This window comes from Sinohyriopsis cumingii, chromosome 15 (assembly GCF_028554795.1).
Source record: "Sinohyriopsis cumingii isolate HCF-2022 chromosome 15, ASM2855479v2, whole genome shotgun sequence".
Taxonomy (NCBI): Eukaryota; Metazoa; Mollusca; class Bivalvia; order Unionida; family Unionidae; genus Sinohyriopsis; species Sinohyriopsis cumingii.
Genome location: NC_142975.1, coordinates 42035974 through 42052291, shown reverse-complemented (window position 1 = coordinate 42052291; position 16318 = coordinate 42035974). Strand labels below are relative to the sequence as shown.

The following is a 16318-nucleotide window of genomic DNA, read 5'->3' as shown; positions in this document are numbered from 1 at the left end:
CACCCTCAAGAAATGCGCGGGCCTCTGTTGTTTCGAGGCCAAGATTTTAAGGACGGAAAATACATTCATGTCTATCATCACGATGACCATTTCGATACCATTACCAGTATCACTGGATTCCTGGGATACGGTTATTATTGTGAGAAATGTGACTACGGTTATAACAATCGAGAGCAACACAAGCATTGTGGAATGAAATGCCCAGGATGTTTGGCCTCTCCACCCTGTCTGAGCGAAGGACCAGTGCCTTGTTCCACTTGTTTGCGCACGTTTGTCAGTCCTACCTGTTACCAGCAACATCTGAAGACGCAAGGTTCACAGCTGAAATGTGCTTGTCAACTCTTGAGATTGTGCCCTACGTGTAGACAAGGCATACGTACCAATAGTACCAAGGCACACGTATGTTCAGGAAAAAAAAATGTCACATTTGTCATCACATCGTGGACTTGGAACACCAATGCTACGTGCAAAAATACCAACCCCCACCAGAGAAAGAGGACGGTCACAAGAAGAAAGGCAATTTCATCTTTTTCGATTTCGAATGCATGCAAGAGACCGGCATTCACATTCCTAATTTCTGCGTGGCTCATCGAGCGTGCGAGAAGTGCATTCAAGAACCTATCTTCAGTCATTGCCCTCACTGCAGCAAGATTCCTGGAGGACGTGAAAAAATCTTTCGGGGACCAAACACGTTAGCCGATTTTGCCCAATGGGTCTTAGACCCCATCGACAAGATGTGGAGCCAAGAGGACATCGAACGTTACGGAGATTGTCATCGTCATGCCACGGTGATGGCTCACAATTTCTCCGGATACGATGGACAGTTTCTTCTCAGATACTATACGGAACAAGGCACCGAACGTCCTAAAGTCACTTTGAACGGAGCCAAAATCATTTTCATGCAAGTGGGACAAGTACAGTTTAAAGATTCGATGAGTTACTTGGCCATGCCTTTGAGCCGAATGCCTAAAACGTTTGGAATGACAGAAATGGCTAAAGGGTACTTTCCACACTTTTTCAATACGGAAGCCAATCAACATGCCGTTCTACCCCATTTGCCTGAGGCTCACTATTACGACCCCGACAACATGCGTACCGAACAACGAGAAGATTTCTACGCTTGGTACCAGGCTCACGCCTCGGACCCCTTCGACTTTCAGGAAGAAATGTTAAAGTATTGTCGTTCCGACGTGGACATTTTACGACGTTGCTGTGGAAAATTTCGAGAACTGTTCATGGAACACGGAGGGGTCGATCCTTTGAAAGAAGCTTGCACCATTGCCAAAGCGTGTTCCTTAGTGTATCGACAACGATTCATGCCTGAAAACACCGTGGCTGTCATCAGTCCTCAAACGACCCACTTTGTCAAACGTCAATACTCGGTCAAAGCCCTACGCTGGTTACATTACTTGTGCGACAAGGAAGACAAATGGATTCAGCATGCCCGCAACGGAGGAGGCGAAAAGACCATCGGAACGTATTCGGTCGATGGCTGGGACTTAGAAAACCCCAAGATCGTGTACGAGTTTAACGGTTGCTTATTTCACGGATGTCCCGTCTGCTACCCTGACCGTGACACTAAAAATCAGTTTTTACAACGGACCATGGAAGACCTGTACCAGGACACTTGTCAGCGACGCCTAAAGTTAGAACAGGAAGGATACCAAGTGGTGGAAATGTGGGAACACGAGTACGATCACCGTATGAAAACCGATCCCGAGTTTAAATGCCTCGTGGAAAGTTACCAGTTCATGGACCCGCTGAACCCGAGGGATAGTTTGTACGGAGGAAGGACCAATGCCACCTGTTTGCTGTACCAAGCCGACGAAGAGAAAGGAGAAGAAATCAAATACTTGGACGTGTGTTCGCTGTATCCCTACGTGTGCAAATATTGTCGCTTTCCTGTAGGGCACCCGCAATTGCTGACGGAACACATCGACCTGAAAAACATTCGACAATACGAAGGCTTGATCAAGTGCAAAGTTTTGCCTCCCACGAACCTATACCATCCCGTCTGACCTCACCATTGTCAAGGCAAACTGATGTTTCCCTTGTGCCGTACTTGTGCCGAAACGTGCAACCAGGACCAACCTTGCCATCACAGCCAGGAAGAACGTGCCTTGACGGGAACCTGGGTCAGCGTGGAATTGTTCAAAACTCTGGACATGGGATACCAACTGTTAGAAGTGTACGAAATTTGCCACTTTCCCAAGACACAACAGTACCACAAGGGTGACCCTACTCAGAAAGGCATTTTCGCCGACTACGTGGATGCCTTTTTGAAACTGAAACAAGAAGCCAGCGGCTATCCGTCCTGGTGTCACACTCTCGAAGACCAAATACAATTCAAAGAGAAATACTACGAACAAGAAGGCATCTCTTTAGACCACATCGAAAAAAACGAAGGCAGGCGATCGTTTGCCAAAGTGATGTTAAATTGCTTGTGGGGTAAAATGGCACAACGACCGTGTTTACCCAAGACGGAATATTTGACAGAACCTTCCGCTACTTCCAGATGATTCACGACAAAACCAAATACATGAAACACGTGGACGTCGTTCGAGAGAATTTGATCTTGGTCAATTACGAAGAAGATCTGGACTTTGTACAAGACGACCCTTTTGGAAATGTCATCATTGCGGCTTACGTGACAGCTCATGCTCGCTTAAAATTGTACGAAGCTTTAGAACTGTTAGAAGAACGCGTCCTGTACTTTGACACGGACAGTTGCATTTACATCCATCACCCGAGTCAACAGCACCCTGACATCGAAGGAGACCGTTTAGGAGCCTGGACAGACGAGCATCCCGACGACAAGATTCTAAGTTTCGTCAGTGGTGGTCCCAAAAATTACGGTTACGAATACCGGGACAAACAAGGAGAAGTGCACACGACGTGCAAAGTGAAAGGACTGACTCTGAATCATCGTACCAGTCGAGTGGTCAACTTTGGGGTATTGAAAGAAGCCTTGCAATCGGGAGAGGATGGAAACTTTAAAGTGACCACTTATCAACCGAACAAGATTGTACGTTTACCCACTCACCACATCGTCAGTCGGCCCCTGGAAAAAATCTATCAAATCGTGTACCAGAAGCAAGTGAGACTTCCCAATCACTTTACGTTGCCGTACGGTCACATCGATATTGGTCAGCATATTAAAAGGGACAACGTCCAAGACCAATAGTTCATTGTTCATTGAAGTAACTTACCATGTCGTTGACGAAGAAGAAACCAGATTGGTTAGGAGTCAAATGTTGGACATCACCGAGACCAGGGTTTTGAGGCTTGGACACAAGAGGTGGCCCAGTATGCACGAGAGTTATTCAAGGAAAAAAGTTACTTTTCAACCTGTGTTAGTGACGGTGCCAGAAGAACCCGTCACCCAGGACAGGACTGTCGTGGACAGGCCTGAAAGACCCTTTCGGGAGGACACTTGTGTGACCTTACCCCCTACTATAGAACTGGTTAGAACTTTACCCAAAACATGTGGTTGTTGTACAGACACTTGTTTTTTATTCCACGTTCATGTGCCTTTTATTCTTGTACTTAAGCCTTTGGCTTTTATGTATTTTTGTCTTTCGTATTCATGTTTGAAAAAAACATTCAATAACGTGTTCTGAAAAAGTATATAAACTCTTGTCTTGTTTGTTTTTTCGTGTCACAAGTGATATTCCTCACACCATGGCTACCTCTACTGTCTCTGCTCCCTCTTCCTCTACTGTCAAAGTCATCGACGAACACTTAGATCGTGCCAGTTGGGAGGCTTTGTATCTTCGCCATCCCTTTAACATGCTCATTGCTAGACCTAGCGGTTCTGGCAAAACCGAATTCGTCAAACGTTTGATCGAACATAAACATCATTTGATCGATCGGCCCCCTCAACGGATCGTGTGGTGTTACAAAGAGTGGCAATCGGCGTACAGCCTCTTGCGAGAAAGTCAAGGCGATTCCATCGTGTTTGTGGAAGGCATTCCTAAAGAAGACGACGGCATCGTCTCTGACTCCCGTCAAACCCATTTGGTCATTTTCGACGACATGTTAGGAGAAGACGAAGAAGAAATTAAACTGTGGTTCACGCGCAAAGGGCATCACCGTAATGCCAGTGTCGTTTACATCGCTGAAAATTTGTTTCAACAAAGTAAAGCCCATCGCACCATCAGTCTCAATGCGCATTACGTGGTCTTGTTTAAAAGCCCTCGAGATAAATCGCAAGTGCAAGTCTTAGCCAAACAGTTAGGAACGCCTTGGCTGACTCAGGCATACGACGATGCCACTCAAACGCCACACGCCTATTTGCTCGTCGATTTGAAACCTACGACTCCCGAGGATTTGCGATTTCGTACCCACTTGTTTCACCACTGGTGCCAAGACGGAGGGCCTGTCCTGTACACGTCTCCGTCCTCGACTTCATTTCACTCCCCATAAAAAAATCTATAAAAACCTCAGACCCTTTTTCGTCTGTCTCACACAGTGCGAACATGACGTCCCTTCAGTCGCATCTTCCCGTCAAATTGATTCGTGCCTTGTATGGCATCAGTCGAGAAAAAAATCCACAAACACGAGCTCGTGTCTTAGAAGCTAGTCTCAAAGAAGTCTTACGATGGTTCACGGTGACGGCACGTCAATTACTCCAAGGAATCATTCAGATTCCTCATCAAACCAAACGCTTTTTTGATCGAAACAAAGTCGCTTTGGTCCAACTGGCCGATCCCCGCATCGACACTCAAACCAAGAAACAAATCATTTTGAAACCTGGAGGGAGCGGTACTCTAGGAGGGGTCATCATTCGCTCACTCTTAAGATGGGATCCTAATGCCCCAAAAGTTATACCCAAGACAAAAGTCCAACGAAGCCCCAAGAAGAAAAAGACCAGGTCCCCAAGGAGAACTTCTCCAGTGGCGGGACCCTCCTCTGACCAGACACCACCACCACCCCGGAAAAAGAAAAGAAGCCCCCAGAAAAAGAAAAGTCCACAGAAAACTAGTCGCAAGAGAGGCACTTCGGCCAGGACGCAACCTTACACTCGCAAACCACGACCTGCCACGGCGGTGACTGCGTCTCCGGCAGCTTCACGTTTGTCCACTTCTCCGTTGATGACACCCAGAACTGAAGAGTACTTGGAGACGTTGATCACACCAAGAACTTCTCCGTTGATGACCCCCAAAAGAACTTCCCCAGTGGCAGGACCCTCCAATTTATTGGCAGTGGCTGCTGCTCACAAAGTACCTTCTCCCAAAATCAAAGTTCAAGAAAGATCGGGCATGTTACAAAGTTTACTGGATTTGTCCAAGCAAGAACTGGCTCGATTTAGTCCGTTACGTACCCCTGCACGACGTGTCATGCCTGTCCTCAAACTAATACGACGTAAAGACAATCAGTGGCGACGCGTTCCAGTATAAAAAAGGCCTGTGACCAAGTCGGGTATCAGTGTTTTTTGGTGCTCCTGAAGACTCAAAGATGTCACCCTCCAGAAAACCCCAAGGAAAGAAAAGGAAAGGACTGCCACCACGTTTAGCCAAACATGGGGACATGTTATCTGTCCTGTCCAAAGCTTCTCCACCCCTACGAAAAAAAACTCATTCAAACAGCCTCCAAAGAGGTCATCGATACCGTGTGCGAATGTTGTTTGAACGTTTTGAAAGGCACGATCCCTTTGTCCAAACACCAGAAACAATGCTTAGGCAAACATCGTCACGTTCTTCGGAAAATGGTTCAAAAGAAAATTCCCATTCGTCAAAAAAAGATGATGTTAGTGCAACGTGGAGGTATTTTACCTCTCTTGTTAGGCCCCATACTGAAAGGAGTCTTGGGAACCATGTTGGGAGGACTGGTGGGAGCAAGATAAAAAGGCCTCGGAAGTTCCAAGATCTCAGAATCGACCCCTGACGACCCCATGGAAGGACGAAAACTAGCTTTAGTGCCTTACAAACGATGGATGGAATACCATCGGTGGCAAGAACAACACACCCCGCATTTACCTCCCAATCCCCATTTGAGCGAGATGTCCCAGTTACAACACGAATTGCAGTCCTTGATGGATCGCCAAGATTTGTCCGAAACAGAAAAATCGCAAAAGTACGGTCAACTCTTGCAACGACTGCAACTCTTTCACCAGAAAGCTTTAGACGAAACAGCTCTACCCACTCTGAAAGATTTTAAGACCTTGATGAAAAGTCCAGCACCATCACCAGTACCAGTACCAGTACCAGTACCACCAGCACCCGTGACCAAGACAGAAAAAGGAGAAGAAGAGGAAGGGTTTCAAACTACACCAGGAAAAGTACGCAGGTTAACAACACCACCTACCTCCAGAATTGGATGGATTAAAAAGATGATGGCCACCCCTTCTTCCTCACAAGAGAAAAAGAAAGTGAAGACAGAAGTGAAGACAGAAGTGAAACAAGAACCGATATCCCCCGCTCAGACATCCTTCTCCTCTTCGACACCTATTGCTGGCCGCACACGCAAAGCATTGCAATCCAAGAAAATACCCCAAGAGAAAAAGAGTAGCATCCTCCAAGAGTGGGTGTCTTATTAACACACCAACCAACACAAAAAAATGGAAAAAGTCTTAGCCAGCATTTACTACGATCCCTCCCATCCTGCAGGTTACGCAGGAGTTCAAAAATTGTATCATCCTGCCAAAACGCGACTGAAAAGTCTCCGTTTACCTCAAGTGCAACGATGGTTACAAGAACAAGCTACCTACACTTTACACAAACCCATTCGACGCAAGTTTGCCAGAAGTCGCACCCGAGTGGAAGGCATCGATCATCAATGGCAAGCCGATTTAGCCGATGTCTCTCATTTGGCCAGCTACAATCGTGGCTACAAATATTTGTTTTGTGTCATCGACGTCTTTTCCAAATTTGCCTGGGTCGTGCCCTTGACTTCCAAATCGAGCAGCGAGTTAGTGCGAGCCCTGCAACGGGTGTTGAAACAAAGCGGTCGTCACCCTCTTCGATGGCAAACGGACAAAGGCACCGAATTTCTGAACCAAGCTTTCCAAAAAGAATTAAAGAAACGTGACATTCATTTTTTTACCACGGAGAATCCCGAAACCAAAGCCAGCATCGTGGAACGTTTTCAACGCACTTTGAAAGAACGCATGTGGAAATATTTTACGCATCACCACACTCTGAAGTACATCGACATCTTACCGCACCTGGTGCAAGCGTACAACCAATCTTACCATCGAAGCATTGGACGTGCCCCGCAAGACGTGACTCCCGACAACGAAGTGTTGGTGTTTGAGCGCCTGTTTGGTACGTCCCCGACGAGGGCTGTCCCCAAGAAAAGTGGAGAGTTGGCCGTAGGAGATTGGGTGCGCATTGGCAAAACCAAACGCACTTTCGACAAAGGTTACTTACCTAACTGGACGACCGAATTGTTTCGCGTCACTGGACGAGTGCATGGCCGTCATCCTGCCGTCTATAAATTGGAAGACATGAACGGAGAAGTGCTCAAAGGAACGTTTTATTTGCCCGAGTTACAACGTGTGACCAAAAAAGAAGACGACGTGTACGACATCGAAAGCATTCTCGAACGTAGAACCCGTAAAGTGGGCAAACGACGTGTCAAAGAAGTCAAAGTACGTTGGAAAGGATATCCACCCAGTTTTGATTCTTGGATCGACGCTTCGCAAGTCATCGACTATAAAAAGAAGTGACCATCATGCCCTTTCACACAGCAGACGCAGCTACGTCGACCACTCCTCCTTCACCTAGTTCTTCTGTGCAAGATTTACAAAAACAACCCTTGTGGGTGTGGTGTGGAGAACGTGTGCCTAAAACGCAAATCGTCTTTTTCTGCCAAATCTTCGTGGTGTATTGTGTCATCGGGGCAGCCATCGCCAATTTGAGTTTGCAACAAGGAGACAAACAATTGTGGACCATTTTATTGAGCAGTTGCATCGGTTACCTGCTTCCTAATCCCTCCCTGAAATTCACCTCGAACGGGAACCCCGGGAACCTTGTGTCCAGTGCCAGTGCCAGTCACCACTTCAATCACAACCAGAACCCCATTTTAGACGGAGACACGCCTCTGACGTCCAGTAACCCCTCGGACACCCACAGAACTCTGGAATTATGAGTCACCAAAAGCAATTTGACTTAACTTTACCCAGTGACAGTTCCATGGAGGTGTTTCCCAAGAACACGTTGAGCTGTTACACGGCCAAATTACCTCAGGCCATCCAGTTAGATCACGAAGCCCATTGGGAAGTGGCTTTAGTAGAAATGATTCACCCGACCCAAGTCCTCAATGTCCTTCCCAATCAAAATTTTTTTGATGTGGAAGTTCATGACGAGCAAATGCAACAGTGGATGGATAGCAATGTCAAATATGACAAGAAAACCCGTACACAAAAGTACACCACCTATCACTTGTTCATTCCCCCAGGCTATTATTTTAGTGGTCAACATTTGGTCAGCACCATAACCTCCAGGTTTAATGTCGTGTTTCTGAAAGCTTTGGAGCATGTCAACAAAAATGTCACCATGAAGTACCACAAAGCAGCTCGTCGCTTCTTGATGAAATTTGAACGGAGTAAAATCCTGTCCATTTTATTTTGTCCTGAATTGTATGACATGTTGGGCGGAGACATGGACATGAGAAAGACCATGATCAAGAAAAACGAATTACCCATCGTTTACGACAACGAGTCTTTTAGCAAGTCATTTCGTGCCCCGGTAGAACTGAACCAAGGACTGAATTTGATGTTCGTGTATTCCGATGTGGTGGAGTACAACGTGGTGGGACACACCTCCGTACCGTTACTGCGTGTCATTCCTTTCAAAGTGGATTCTGCCACAGATGCTGACGAGGAAGGTGGAAACACTTACCACGTCCACCGCGAATTTGTCCATCCTCACTATTTGCCGGTCAGCAAGTCGTATTTGGACACGGTCAACATTGCTATAAAAGGAGATCTGGGACAAAATATTCCATTCACCAAAGGAAAAGTCACGGTGAAACTCCATTTTCGAAAACGGTTCTCTCACGACTCGTAAGTAAGTCATGTATCCAGTGTACCGAGGGGTTGCTCGACAGCGAGGACACGGTTTAGGAGACATGTTAAAATCGGCCTTTCGTTCGGTGGCCCCAGTGTTGAAACCGATGGTGACACGCGGATTGCACGCCTTGAAAGATGCGGCACTGACGCAAGGCAAAGAATTTCTCCAAAATGTCATCATCGACAAACAAAACCCTAGAGAAGCCTTCATGAGGGCAGGCAAAAATGTCTTGCTGCAAACGGGCAAAGACATTTTAGGCCAACGAGAAACACCTATAAATGCCCTGCACGCTACCGAGTCAGGCATTCAGCAAGGACAAGGCAGAAAGAGACGACGAAGAAAACACACTTTCACCAGACTTCAAGCGAGAAAGGCCAAGAAAAGAAGAACCGTTCGAGACTTAGACGTTTTCGATTACTGAGAAAAGAGACAAAAAAATGATGCACCGAGAATCTTGCGCTTGTTCCAAGACGGAACTGGATCTGTTTGCCATGCCCCCCACGATGATGACGATGCAAGAATCCCAGTGGGTGGAATTTCACCCCGTCTCCTCACTGACCGATTCCGCTCCCATCGAGTTTGAAATCAAAGGACAGCCCGAAGATTACATCGATCTGAATAGCAGTTACTTGTACCTGAAAGTCAAAATTCTAGATAAGACTGGAGGTCCTATAGACGATGAAGCAGTAGCTCCCGTCAACAATTTCATGCATTCCTTGTTCAGTGGAGTGGACTTGTACTTGAATAACAAACTGGTCAGTAGCAGCATGGATACTTACCCTTATCGTGCCTACCTGGAAAATCTCTTGACGTACGGAATAGATGCCAAGAACACTCATTTCAATGCCTGTGTGGTATGGGAAGCTGACGAACCTACCAAGTTTAAAATATTGGAAACTGATGAAAAGAAAGACAACAATGATGGATTTGTAGAACGAAGAAAGAGAATCACGGGAGCCGACACAAGTTTAGAACTGATGGATCGTTTGCATTTGGACATGTGGTTGCAAGAAAAGTATTTGCTGAACGGGGTGGATGTCCGCCTGAGACTGAATCGTAGCAGTGCCGCTTTCCATTTGATGGCTGATAGTGACGGTTACAAAACCAAAATCCTAGAAGCCAGACTCTACGTACGCCGTGTGGAAGTGTTACCTAAAGTGGGAAACGACATCAGTCAGACGTTGAGCAGAACGACTGCCAAGTATCCCATACGACGCGTGGAAGTGAAAACCTTCACCATTCCCAAGGGACAGCGATCCATGATCGAAGATCATCTGTTCCAAGGACAGTTACCCAAACGTTTGATCGGTGGTATCGTCGAGAATACAGCCTTCAACGGAGCTGCCGAAAAAAATCCTTTCTACTTTCAACACTTTGGCGTGTCCAAAATCGAAGTCAGTCGCGATGGCAAGACCTTGTGTACCCGACCTTTCGAACCTGACTTTACCAAGAAGAATTACTTGAGATCGTACTTGTCCCTGTACGAAGCCACCGGACAGTTAGGAACCAATACCAGTCACGGTATTACGTACGAGGATTATGCAGGAGGCTACGCTTTGTGGGCTTTCGATTTCACTCCAGACCAAGGCAGCGACGAGGGACATTTCCACCCTATAAAATCCGGCCAGATTCGTGTGGAAATTCAGTTTAAAGACCGAGACCCTGATGAAACGGTGAACGTCATCCTGTATGCAGAATTCGATAATACCATAGAAATCAACAGTTTGAGAGAAGTCATCCTAGATTACTAGAAACCATGGAAGACTGTTATCCCTCTTTACCTAGTGGAAAAACTTTTAGTGTTGCATTGTTGTTAAAAAATGTTAGAGTTGTTGTTTAGTGTTAGGTGATTTTTGAATAAAAAATGTTGTGTTTTGAAAAAATTGTTTGATGTTATATTGTTGGATTATTGTTAAAAAATGTTAGAGTTGTTGTTTAGTGTTAAGTGATTTTTGAATAAAAAATGTTGTGTTTTGAAAAAAATGCCTTTGTCTTTTGTTTAGCTATAAGAATGTTGGATTGATGCTCTTTCATTTCTTACTATCCCTCTCATGACACTCACTAAACGTTGCGACTCGAAAACCGTGTGGGGGATGTTTTCCTTCACGTCCGCGCTTTGACTTTAAGAACCGGGGTTGTTTCCAGTCTAACCATCCATTGTCGACTCATCCTCCTACGAAGATGTGCTCCAAACTAGCTAAGCTCAACGAAGCCTACGTGAATTTGCATAGGGTCAGACACAGTCTGATACCGAAGCCAGAAGAAATAGAGAATGTGAGAATGTTAAAAATCACTGAAGACCTGATAGAAGAGCTCTTCAGAGAAGAAATGAACAGGGAGAAAGAAGAATGGACAGAGAAGTACAGACTTCAGAGACAGCAACAACAGCAGCAACAGCAGCAACAACAGCAACAGCAGCAACCTGAAGCTGACAGAGGCTTTGTCGATTGTCGTATCGACACCAAAGAGTTCTTCTTCTCTTTCCGAAGAAGCAGACCTATCGCCAGAAAGTCTATCCTCAGAGGACATCGCATTCTTAGAAACTAAAAAGAATGCCATAGCAAAACAAAAAAAACCCAGCCCTTTTCAGGGCTACCCAATACTCTAGAAAAGAAATAACAATCGATTTGCCAATGTGTGTAGGTAGAGTAGTGTGAAAATAAACACTAACTCTTTTTTAAAAAATGTGAGGGTATGTGTTTGAGTGTTTGTGTTTGTAAGTGGTTAAGTAAGTTGGTATGGATAGTAGATTAAAATGATGTCTTTTTTTTTGGTGTTTGAGGTGTAAATTTGGGGTTAGATTGGATTGCTTTGCGTATGTGGATAGTCTATTGAAGTGATTTATAAAAAATTTTAAAATAGTGATTGGTAGCATAAAAAAGTGAGTGAGTGTTTCTTTTAGGTCCGCGCGTTGTTGTTTTTTTTTGGTTATGATCTAGGTAAGATCAATTTTATGTCTTTAGGGGGATGTTTTCCATCACGTCCGCGCTTTCACTATAAATTGAAACTCGTTCGGCAGTCCAGCTACCCTTGTTGATTGATCAACACCAAAAATGAACACGAGACTGGAGAAACTGTTGGAACTTCATGTGCATCTGGAATATGCCAGGCGCATATTAAATGAACTGGCCGCGGAAGCCATTGTGGAGGAGGGAAGGATAAGAGAGGAGGAGGAAAGAAGAAACAAAGAAGAGGAGGAGAGAAGATATAAAGAAGAAGAGGAAAGAAGATACAAAGAGGAGGAGAGAAGATACAAAGAAGAGGAGGAGGAGGAAAAGGAGAGAAGAAGAAGAAATTTCAGAATCCCAGAGAGCGAAAATTGGGATTCTGAAGCGACATATCCTGCCTCTGCTCTCTCCCCCAAAAAGGTAAAAAGTAACTGGGGGACAAGATGTGTATGCGGCGCCAGGCCTGGAAGGTGCCACCATTAACCAGGTGTCCATGAAGTTCCAAACAAAAAAAACAGCCCTTTTCAGGGCTACCCAATACTCTAGAAAAGAAATAACCATCAATTTGCCAATGTGTAGGTAGAGTAGTGTGAATATAAACACTAACTCTTTTTTAAGATAGTGTGAGGGTATGTGTTTGTGTGTTGGTGCTTGTAAGAGCTAAGGTATGTTTGTGGGAATAGTAGATTATGGGTTTCTTTATTGTTTCTTAGCGTAGGTGAAGAGTATAGTTAGGGTTCTGTAAGCGCTCACGTACGATTGTGTGGATAGTAGATTATGGATTTTGTTTATTGTTTCTTAGCGTATGTGGAGAGTATAGTTAGGGTTTTGTAAGCGCTCACGTACGATTGTGTGGATAGTAGATTATGGATTTGTTTATTGTTCTTAGCGTATGTGGAGAGTATAGTTTGGGTTTTGTAACCGCTCACGTACGATTGTGTGGATAGTAGATTATGGATTTTGTTTATTGTTTCTTAGCGTATGTGTTTGTGTGTTTGTGTTTGTGTGTTTGTGTTTGTACCTCACGTACGATTGTGTGAATAGTAGATTATGGATTTGTTTATTGTTTCTTAGCGTATGTGGAGAGTATAGTTTGGGTTTTGTAAGCGCTCACATATGATTGTGAGGATAGTAGATTATGGATTTTGTTTATTGTTTCTTAGCGTATGTGGAGAGTATAGTTTGGGTTTTTATTATATGAAATGAGAAAGTATAGTTTGGGTTTTATTATATGAAATGAAAAAGTAGGGGATGTTTTCCTTCACGTCCGCGCGTTGTTTGGTCATGATCTAGGTAAGATCAATTTTACGTTTTAGGGGGATGTTTTCCTTCACGTACGCGCTTTAAGTATAAGAACCCACAGTATTCGTCGTTCAAACCATTCTGCAAAGAATAAAAAAAGAAGATGGCTTCTAACCAAATGGACAAAATACAAACATTACAAGACGTTTTAGACAACTTAGGAATGATGGAGCAGATGTTGATAAGATTGGTTGAAGACCATTATTCCTATAGTCCCCATCGTGTAAAGATGGAAATTAATAACTTAAAAAAGGTAAAGGACAAGATTAGTGGTGTCATGAAAGAGATAAAGGAGGAGAAGGAGGATGAAGAGGAAAGAATAAGAATAAGCAAATGGAACGAAAAGATTGAAAAAGAAGAAGAAAATGAGAAGAGGAAGAAAGAAGTGGTGGAAGAGAAGAAGAAAGAAGAACAGGAGAAAAAGAAAGAGAAGAAGAGAAAGAGTGTTGGAGATAAAATAAGAACTTGGTGGAGAAAAAGAAGAAATTAGAAGCAGAAGATGAAGAAAACCCAAAGGCCCTTTTCAGGGCCAGCCATATTTCTCGAAAAGAGATAGCCTTTCCATTGCCTACCCCTTTTTAAAAATTTAAAAAAAAAAAAAAAAAAAATCCCATATTCAATTCCCCTTGTCCCTAAACAAGCCCAAACTCTATTCCCCATGTTAAATTCCCCTTGTACGTAGAGTGACCCACGATTTTTCGCCATGTTAAATTTCCCTTGTACGTAAAGTAACCCACGATTTATTCCCATGTTAATTCCCATTGTACGTAATCTGACCCACGATTTTTCGCCATGTTAAATTCCCATTGTACGTAGAGTGTCCCAGGGTGGTTTGTAATGCTAATTCCCATTGTACGTAGGGTATCCCCATTTACTACTTTCATAGTTTTATTTTGTTTGGAACTGAAGTGTTTCTGCGATACATGTGATGGTACAAACACGTATCGTTAAGCTATTAGGTTTACGATTCAAGTGACGGTACTGACATGTATCCATAAGAAATTAGGTTTATGATACAAATGATGGTACAAACATGTATCCGTAAGCAAATAGGTTTACGATTCAAGCGATGGTACAAACACATATCCGTAAGCAATTAGGTTTACGATTCAAGTGATGGTACAAAACGTATCCGTAAGCAGTCAGGTTTACGGTACAAGTGATGGTACAAAACGTATCCGTAAGCAGTCAGGTTTACGGTACAAGTGATGGTACAAAAACGTATCCGTAAGCAATTAGGTTTACTGCGATTAGTATTATTGTTCACACTAACCCCTTTTATCCTCCCGTCCTCATGTAGAAGTTGAATTTTAGTATTTCTCACAGTAGTCCTGTTATAACGTACTTTGATCTCTGTCCTCTATAAAATATAATATTGTTACCAGGGATGTAATTTTCGGTAGCCAGAAATTAAAGATTTTGTATTGTGTTAAACGGGGCACCCCCTTTTAACTAACGCGACAGCCCTTTTTCTACCTGAGCTAATGTGTTCAAATGTTTTCGCCTATGTATCACATACACATAAATTTGTGTTTACTTTTTGCCTTTCTTATTTCATACAAGAACCTATTGTTCTTTTCTAACCGATATCACATTAAAATGTAGATACTTTTTGGCGTAGATTTTGTCTCTGGTGATGCTTTCCGTCTTTATTTCTATTGTAGGGGATTTGCTTTTTTTTTGAGCCATAAAGAAAGAATGTAAAGCCGATCCCCTCATAGCTTTTGTGGTCAGTTCTTGTTTTGCCTTCGTATGTTCGTTTTGTTCCACTTAGGCAGAGCTTGCCTACCTCGAAACTTAGTATTATAATTCGTACCAGTGCGGCTACAAATGTTTGTATTGTCACACACACACACACACACACACACACACACAGAGATAGAAAAGGATATACCATTAAGAACAGTCAAATTTGTATCATGGTCAAATATTTATTTATAATAATACAGGGCAAGAACATATTTTAAAAATAATTTATGTAAATATTTTATCATTGACATAAATTTATTTAAAATAATATTGGACAATAACGCTGTTCGAACAAAAAATTATATAGATATTTACACGATAATGTTTGTGAAAAAAATTAAATGTCATTTAAAAAAAATACAACGTGGTTAAGAAGAGAGATCAAGCGACCGATGCGTCTCTATGTGCCTTTTACCAGATTATGAAGAACCTGATGTTACGGCTATGACAGTCACAAGTGTCAAACGATAATGGCGGTACGTAAGAGAGAGAGAGAGAGAGAGAGAGAGAGAGAGAGAGAGAGAGAGAAAGAGAGAGAGAGAGAGAGAGAGAGAGAGGTACCTGTTGCTTTGTTCATGGATCTGCACTTTTCAATATCGTGTTAAGTGTACTTTTAAAAACTTCCTTGCTAGTTGGGGTTTTCCACTACCGCAGCTTGTCCAATTTGTGAGGGCCCGATTTAACAGAACATGTTATTTGCACCTGATAAAGTTAATAAACAAAGCTTTACGGAAGGTGTAATTAGGCTGCTCTGAAGGTACACATTGAGACGATTACAATGCACAATTACCGTTTGATTTAACTAGGGACTATTTAGTTTCATTCCTCGCTCTCTGAACCAGGTGTGACTAGATATCGACTATCAGACCATGTTATGACGCGTACTTGTTTACTGTATTTCCTATTACTGAAGTCATGCAGGTTAGGTACATACTATTCAACTTTATATAAAATTACACAAACATATTTATGTTTATATTATACTGGTTTATGATAATTGTGTATACATGGAGAAATCGATCGACTGGCATGCTATCTAATCTATCAACACATCTACCCATATCTCTGTCTAGGTATCTATCAGAAGTGAAATTTAATGGAGAGAGAGAGAGAGAGAGAGAGAGAAGAGTTGTATTGACTACTAACTACTCTTCCTCATCAACTAACATGCTTTCTAATCTATCAACACATCCACCCATCTCTCTGTCTAGGTATCTATCTGAACTGTCATGTAATGTATTGAGAGAGAGAGAGAGAGAGAGAGAGAGAGTTGTACTGACTACTAACTACTCTTCCTCGTCAAAC

General features: G+C 43.3%; 1 protein-coding gene across 1 annotated transcript in view; it reads right to left on the bottom strand.

Annotated features, from left to right (window-relative positions):
- LOC149781685 (cysteinyl leukotriene receptor 1-like) overlaps window positions 1–15886 on the bottom strand; it is a 52414-nt gene extending 36528 nt beyond the window's left edge. Inside the window, exon 1 of the mRNA XM_089935000.1 lies at window positions 15575–15886. The gene's annotated coding sequence lies outside the window, so the exon portion shown is untranslated. The remainder of the gene's footprint in view (window positions 1–15574) is intronic.
- Between the last annotated feature and the right edge of the window lie 432 nt (window positions 15887–16318).